At 36.8% G+C, this 8,646-nt stretch overlaps 1 long non-coding RNA gene across 4 annotated transcripts; it reads right to left on the reverse strand.

Annotated features, from left to right (window-relative positions):
• Positions 1 to 4,074: 4,074 nt before the first annotated feature.
• Positions 4,075 to 7,101, reverse strand: LOC311278511. 4 transcript variants are annotated; one of them, XR_014625449.1, is made up of 5 exons: positions 5,957 to 7,095; positions 5,760 to 5,887; positions 5,531 to 5,633; positions 4,612 to 4,708; positions 4,075 to 4,104 (listed from the first exon to the last, which is right to left on the reverse strand). It is a non-coding gene; the product is annotated as an uncharacterized lncRNA (long non-coding RNA). The 4 variants fall into 4 exon arrangements; XR_014625451.1 differs by lacking the exon at positions 4,075 to 4,104 and having other exon boundaries at positions 4,449 to 4,708; positions 5,957 to 6,030; positions 7,055 to 7,101; XR_014625450.1 differs by lacking the exons at positions 4,075 to 4,104; positions 5,760 to 5,887 and having other exon boundaries at positions 4,449 to 4,708; positions 5,957 to 6,030; positions 7,055 to 7,101.
• Between the last annotated feature and the right edge of the window lie 1,545 nt (positions 7,102 to 8,646).

Raw genomic sequence — 8,646 nt, forward strand, 5'->3', positions numbered from 1 at the left:
GCCGCACTGGCTTCATATCTACGCAGCGGTTCTCCTCAGGACCCCAGTATAAGTGATGTCAGGACGGGCGTCATGAGGCAACTCTTCCCTCCCACATAAAAGCCTGACCTATCATAAAACTCTATTGTGGAGCATAAAACAAATACAGCCGTGTAGTGGGTGCAATTAAAATAATACATTTTGGAGAGGTCAACAATCCAAACAGCTTGTAGTAGGCTATACAAAATGGATAAAGGTAATGATTTTGACTAATGATATTTACATAATGAAGAGTATACAGGATTAATGTTGCTATATATTCATTTGAGAAGTTAACACTAACTCGACCACCGCAAACAGGCTATATTGTAAAGGATCATGTAGGCTGTGGTAAATTAAAGGTTGTTTTGCAGTTGCGTAAACTGCAGAAACACATCATGTTGTTGACTACATCCAACAAAAAAAGCAACAAATTAAAAAGTAAGTTGACTGTAAAAGCAACAGAGACCTGTCTGAAACGTTTAAAACTTTAATCACAGACTGCGCTCTCGTGCGTAAAAGGACTCGTGACAATCGAGCGCTTCCTCCGCACCGTATTCGCGCTTCATTTCATAAAGATCAAGTGGTTTAATGCTCTCTTCAGATGATAAAGTGCAACATATATACCCAATCGCAATTTAGAAGCCCTTCAAGCGTATCCATTAGGATCGGTGATTTTTTGTTGTTTCCTGAATCACCTGTATTACCGTCGTGATTTTTAGCAAAGAACACAGGACGTTGTGTCAAAAGGGTCGAATGAGTTGCTGTATTTCCAGCATGAAAAAATATATATTAAATAAATATTTGCACGAAGCAGCATTTCGCACAGAGAGCTCTTCAGTAGAGGACTATGTTTTAGAGATTAATATTAGTCTGTTTTGATAGATGACAGACATACATACAGATAGATAGATAGATAGATAGATAGATAGATAGATAGATAGATAGATAGATAGATAGATAGATAGATAGATAGATAGATAGATAGATAGATAGATAGATACTTTGTTCATTTACAAACCTGTGGTAAGCGCTGCCCCCTTATGGACAACAAAATACAAACAAGCATGTCTTCAGAAGAATATTTCAACATAATTTTGCAGGTGTCTGATTATTTAATAAGTAATTGTTTTTTCATTGATCCAGCAAAAAAATAAATATTTTGATCGATATTTTATTCATACAAAAGTTAAAAGTTTATTCAGAAAAAGTTAACTACTTGAAGTTATTTCAGTGTTGTTACAGGATGACGTTCTACTAAAGCCTGTTCTTATGGAATAAATTGCTTGGCTATCTAAATCTTAACCGGTGTTAAAATTTCCACTGCATGTCAGGTTATTTTTCCATTAATGTCTGCAGGCCATCTAAAACCTTGACACTCCTGAGGATGAAGTTCTCTTTGGAAGCTGCATTTCATTTACTGTAATTTATTTTTCCCCAATAGCTTTCAAGAAGTTCATGATGTTCCTTCTGTAGAGAAGTAATTTTCTTCTTGATAGACTGATATATCAGAGAGGCCATTTAATTTGACCCTTGTGGAAAAGAAGTACGCTTGTAGTGCATACTTCAAATCTAAAAAAAAAAAAAAAAAAAAAAAAAAAAAAATTGTACTTGACTATAATATTGATGAAATAAAATGCCACTTAAGTGTAGCCTACTTAGTGGTACACTTTTAAAACACATCAAAAGTTGTACCTTAAATTACATTTTGAATCATGTTTTAATAATATTTTGTCAGGCTTAAAAGAAGTACACTTATTTTGATGCAGATGTGATGACTAATATACTAAAACACATGCAAAGTACTTGATTTTAATCTGTAGTTTTATTCATTATTACATTTACAGTAAATATATTTTAAATGTACTACTAAATTGCAACTTCATCATTACACTGTAACAAATCCAACTTACATTTTGTATGACAAATTCAGTTTTTAAAGTTTATTCAACTTTAACATGAAAAAAGTTGAGAAAAGTTGAGATAACTCAAACACGTAAGTTGAGAAAACTCAAAAATGTCCTGCAGCTGGTTGCCTTAAACTTTTAAGTTTTCTCAACTTTTTTTTTTTTTTTTACAGTGTACAAATGTGTAATTACAAATATATTTAAATACATGACACAAGTTTCAATAGAAATTACAATAAATTAGAGGTCACCATATTGTCACATTTGACAGTATGGGCTATTTCAATTATACAATTATGAAATTACATATAAAGATGTACTTAAGTCCTACCACTGTAAAAAAAAAAAAAAAAAAAAAATGTCTGCCTTACATTTTTAAGTGCAATCAACTTGAATGTTAAAGTCACTTCAACTTAAATTACATTAAACTGACTTAAAAATAATAAATAGTTGAATCTAATATAACTTATTTTGATGAGTTAAAGCAATGTAAAAAATATGACCAAAACATGGTTTGAAGCAACCCAGCATTTTTTAGTATATTATTTTAAGTATATTATTTCTTTTTATACTTTTTTGCTATTTTGAGATTATCTTCATCCGCTGATAAACCATGTCTGCTTGGCTGATCCTCTTGTATCAGTTCAAACCCTACAGACAGCCTTGTAATGGAGATTTTAATTTGAGTATAACTAAATAATGTACAAAAAAGTATTTTAATAAGATCCTTTTTATGTATTAGCCAATGACTTGGATGTATATTACAGACCATTTTATGTCAGAAATGTTTTGGAAGTTTGTTTATAAGAGAGAAAGAGGGAGGTTATGAATGTCACGCTTCTGCAGTTTCTAATGACAATGAAAACAGTATCATGCAGAGCAACATTGGTCAGGCTGTTTGAAACAACCTCGATTCCCAACAACAAAAGCAAACTGTGACTTTATATCATGTTCCTGTTGTTACGAGCGAGCTGATGGGTAGCGCGTTCACAAAAAGAATTAACCCCGGACAACATGCAGATTTTCCAATTCACTTAGCTGACAAAGCGCATTGGAGCTGACAAGACTGCCAATATTCCCATAGCCTGTGGTAAGCACTATTTAAATTATTTGTTTAGATGCTGCTGTCAGGTCAAATGAAAAGTGAGAATATGATTTCAGTCGCGGTGTAATGGCTCTAACAGCCTAAATATTTACTGGGTAATATGTGATTCAGAAATATGAGCCTCTCAATGGCACTGGATCAAAGTTTTAACAGTTAAGGCTGGATCCAATTAAAATTTCGATTTAAAACTGCAAAGTAAGCAAATAAGTTTGGCGTCTCTTGCCAGGCAAAGGGGAAAACCGTCCAGCCTTGACAACACTGTCCTCACCTTGCTCTTCCTCCTCTTTCACATACTCTTCCTCCTCCCCTTCTCAGATTGTTTTCATCTATTGTTCGTATCAACATTCACTGCACCTGTGCCACCTGTGCTCTCTGAGCTGGCTTATTTTGTATTGGTTTGATCACATCATTGGAAAAAAGAGTCTTTGTGTGTGTGAACGTTGTCAGCTGTGTTTTAGCTGTGCTGCCCCTTTGCAACACAAGTGCATCACAGTGCGAAAAGTGTTTTAGTGAATGAGAATGTTTTGCAGGAAGAATGCATAAGATTAGCAAATGGTGTCTAACTGCCTGAACTTGTTTAAGGTTTTACAGAAAGAGTGATTTATTCGACAAATTGTTTTAGGCTATTGGTAATTTGGCTCAGAGAATGGGGTTTGGTGTTTTAGCAATTCAGAAAATTTACTTCGAATAATCAGCAGATGGCGCTGTGGTACAAGATTTCCACTGCTTGAATCCTACACTGTAAAAAATAAAAAGTTGAGTAAACTTAAAAAAGTGAAGCAACCAGCTGCAAAGCATTTTTGAGTTTACTCAACTTCAGTGGTTGAAGTTCATCCAACTACCAGTCCAACTCAAAGAAACGAGTAAGCACAACTACAGAGGTCCTGAAGTTCAGTAAACTCAAAAAAGCTTTGCAGCTGGTTGCTTCACTTTTTTAAGTTGATTCAATTTTTAACTTTTTTAAGTTGATTCAACTTTTTTACTTTTTTAAGTTGATTCAACTTTTTCAAATATCTCACCCAGATACTTGTACAGCTTTCACATTAAGAATCCAAATGCAGGGAGTAAACCATACTGTAAATACAACACAATACAAAAGACATTGCTATCATTACAGAACTTATTTATTGACAAATATTCTGCAAAACAACACATTTTCTATTTGCATTAGGTACACATATTTTAAGGTGATGAAGTTCTATTCCACTCTTCAAGATTTATTAAAAAAAAAAAAAAAAAAACACTATGCACAAAATTAGAGTACAAACTGGAATAAATAAATGCTCAACCTTACAATTATCCATATGGATTGCAGCTACTTGGACAATCTTTTGAAGGACTATGCAAAAAAAAAAAAAAAATCAGCCTTGCGGAGCACTTTAGGTCAAGATAAATAAAAGTTTTTTTTTCTAAACAAACTAAACAATTTTTTTCTTAACCAGTTACTACTGGTGTATTTTAATGCTTTAGAATAGTTAACATTGGGGCCATAAATCAAGCCAAAGAGGAGAGTAACAACTGTGGCAAAGGTCTTGCACATTATCTGGCCCAAACTGCTCTTATAGTACTACAGAGAGGCACCTTATATTTGGGTTTGAGTGGATAGTGGCAACATCATCTTCAACGATAGTTAAGGTCCTCATCTTCTCCCCTTGTGAATGTCTTCTGGCTCTGTGTCCTGCAGTAGAAAATAAATCAGCATAAAATTAGGGTCATTTTTTTATTGTATTGAATTATGTTAGACCACAGAGTGTTCCTAAAGGTCTGCTCATGTAACTTCACTTGAAAAGTAAAGGTGGTCATGTTTTTTAAGCATGTTCAAATTCAGCCATAGAGCTAAAACTGATAAACGGAAAACATTTTCCCAACTCCAAACAATGCCATATCAGCATTGATGTGATTGCCTGTGGCATTCGTCCACAGCAGAATCCACGGCCATTCTGATTTAATGCTTTTTTTAGTTTTAGTTTAGTTATTTTAGGTCACCCAAAATCGTACATGTATTAAGGCACACATTCTGTTCATCACCCAAAACTGGTCATATTGCATCAGTGAAGATTGGTTTAAATCACTAGAGTCACATGGATTACTTTCATGCTGCCTTTTCTTGTTTATATCTCCTATATTCATATTCTTTCATATTATATTAATTTTATTTACTCTGCTATTGCTACATTACTGTTTAACCTTATGATTGTGCACTGTATTGTTTTAACAGGTTAGATATCAGAGGGAATGTCTCCGGACAGTGTTGTGAAGCAGTAATTTTCCACTGTCTTTGCTTTGGTAAAATAACAGCTTGTTGAATTTGTGCTATCAGATGAAGTCAAACTGATCACTGAGAAAGTTTCAACTACAATTATTTAATAAAGTAATTTTTACCATGACTTTGTCTGTTGATGATAAGTTTTGTATATCACACAAAACCTATCTCTTAACAGCATCTGGTAAATAGGTGAAATATATCAGGTGTGAGTGTATATGCTGATGATCTTCTTACCAGGCAAGTCTTCAGGATGTTTCCAGACTTTTCCCTCATAAACAAAGGCAGACCTTTAAGAGTTGTAGACTTTCTTTGAGGAAGCACATTGGAGTTTCTGTGTCTGAAAGACAGAAAAACAAATACGGAACAAGTTATATACAAAGTGAAGCATGGGAATTACCTTGAAAAAGAGATGGCACCATTCAGCCTTTAACCAGAGAGATATGATCACATGCAAAATAATTACTTGATGATCAAGTGAGGATCTTCATCTCCACCACTTGCTCTGTACAACTAGATGTGTATTCATTTAACTAAGAGAAAAAGGTGCTCTTCGGATCAGTTTGTGTGATACTGTAATACTCAGCAGAGACCCTAAAAAAAAAAAAAAAAAAAACATTGTTGAAACAGTAAGAAACAGTAAGTAAATTCAGTTCAACTCACCTGATCTTTTAAAAAATAAAGGCCACTGTTTTAGCACATCCAAGGATCTTGTCACTGTACTGATGTTCTTTAGTCTAAAAAGGACAAATACAACAGAACAAAGATACATAATTTTATTAAACAAAACAACAACAAAAAAATCAGTTACAGTTAGTAGTTAATTTAACATGTAGCAAAAATAATACAGAAAATGAATAATCAAATGTGAAAAAGAAATAATGCATAGGTTTCACTGTATTTACAGCGATTTTGTCTTTTGTTAATTGATTACCATTAAGGATTTAGCCTAATATTTAAGGATACACAATATTTTTATCCTATTCACTTTAAAACATACCGCACACATACCCATTCTATTATTTGATATGCAAAGCTAACATACATATTTTTAACATAACACATTAGTTTTGCATAGGCTTCTATTATTAAATTTTTCCTCTAAATTGTATTGTATTTAATTATATTGCACTACTGTAGAATGACTGAGCCTCAACCTAAGCATGTACAAATTGTAACTGAAATTTGTATACGTGACAAATAAACTTGAAATTAAATTGAACGGACTGCGGTCACTTTAAGAGCTCATGGATCTAATACTGAAACATCTAGGTTTCACCAAATTGGTTATGTTCACTTAAGACATTGCCGACTGTGTTTACTTGAATACTTTTTTTGTTTTGTTTTTTTGTTATTGACATAATTGTATGTGTATGTCATTATTAAATCGCAATACGCCACGAAAGATAGCTGAATTCGCACTCAGATTCTGTCCGAGTCCGAGAGAAGCGGCTTTCTGTCTCTCAATCAGCGCAAGCACCGCATTTAAGTCTTTATTCACGACTTACTGAGCTTAACATTTTTAACATCTTTTAAACACCATGCACGTCCTTGTCCTTCTTTTTCAAGCATGTTTCCTCACTCTAACGTTAGTCTGGGTAACGTTAGCACGTTAAGTAGCAATGTGCTACGTGGATAATCTCTAACAATAGAAACTTATCGTCACCACGAAATATATCTTTTAACATAATACTATATTTTATCAACATATGTGTGCAATTTATAGCCTATTTTCATTCATAAAGCTTAAAGAAAACTTACCGCAATCAGATGAAATCCAGTCCCTTCGATAGCGTGGTTGGAGGAGGAAACGTCTCCGGTTACTATCGTAACCTCGGTTCCCTGAGAGGCGGGAACGAGACATTACGTCACTGACGTATATGGGAACTCCTTCCTTCTCCATTTTCACTGAAATCTTATAGGCTAACGCCAGCTGGAGACAGCTGGCCAATTGACGCGAACATGCAAATGCTGACCGGTCCGCGGGCAGTATAAATAGCATGGGCGCGACAATACGTCAGAATCAAGACTGAACGCTAGCACAGCTGATCAAACGGCGAGCACGGCGGCTGACGTAATGTCTCGTTCCCGCCTCTCAGGGAACCGAGGTTACGATAGTAACCGGAGACGTTCCCTTTCAAGGCGGTCACTTCGACATTACGTCACTGACGTATATGGGAACTGTATAGAATCCCGCCGTGAGCGCAGTGAAGATAAGCCCTGAACGGGGTCAAGCTACACTCCCACGAGACAACAGTTCTAAGCCAGCAGCGCCGCTAGGAGCACTCGAACTGATAGGCAAAACTAGACCAAGAAACGTCTGTTCCGACCTTACCAAGTTGCATATCCAATGCAATGAAGCGAAGGCTGCACTGGACAGGGCAGCACAATACCATAAGCACTCAAGCACGAGTTAACACAGTGTCGACGGCAATAGCGGTGACAGCTGCATAACCTTATAGCCATACACAGAGTTAACAGACATTGAAAACTACTGCGTAATGCGGAACAGCTATGTAACAGTCATAACACAGAGTTAGCAGTAATGGTAACTCTGCATAATGCAGACTACTGCACAGCTGGTGGTTAACAGTTCATGAGTACATGAATAAAACTCACCGAACCCACGACGCTATAGGCAGTGCATCAAACTTGAAACCCTGGCGAACGTGTTCTGAGAAGACAGCCAGCATACCTAAATCCCGTAGGCATTAAGCCAGCATTGCAAGCGTCGAATTCAGTGAGAAAGTCTCAGTATAAAACAGCACGTCCCTAGTACCATCCACCAAGCACACAAACAGCTAGTCAGACTGCTGCCTTGTGATCCACGCACATCTGCAAAGCCCTTACAGGGCCAACAGCACTCTGAGCATCAGCATCACGTGAGGCTGACGGCTCAGCAGAAGGCGGGCAGGGATCAATCTGTGCTCTGAACGGTGTAAGCGACTTCGGAACGCAGCTTGGTATCGGACTGAGAGTGACACTGCAGTCACCAGGTCCGAGACAATGCAAAATCTTTCACTTAGAATGAGCGTAGGTCTCCAAAGTGCTTCGCTGGGGCGAGAGCAGGTGGAAAGGCCATCTCAAGGAGAGCTCTCAGCACTTATTAGTGTGAAGTGTCTTGCTCAACTATGGACCCAGCAGCGGACACACAAGAAGGTTCCACAGCTTGGGGCTGGGGTGCCAATCGTGCCGATCGCCTGTAGAAGCAGGACCTTCCTGAGGGGGATTGTCATGGGGGGCCCCATAACTCTCTCAGGTCCATGAACCGGGGATGATAGGCCAGTAAGGGGGTCACGAGGAAACTGACACTCCCTTGTAGAACATAGCCGATGTTCTGTAGCCGACGTACA

Source organism: Rutilus rutilus (assembly GCF_951802725.1).
Source record: "Rutilus rutilus genome assembly, chromosome: 19".
Lineage (NCBI taxonomy): Eukaryota > Metazoa > Chordata > Actinopteri > Cypriniformes > Leuciscidae > Rutilus > Rutilus rutilus.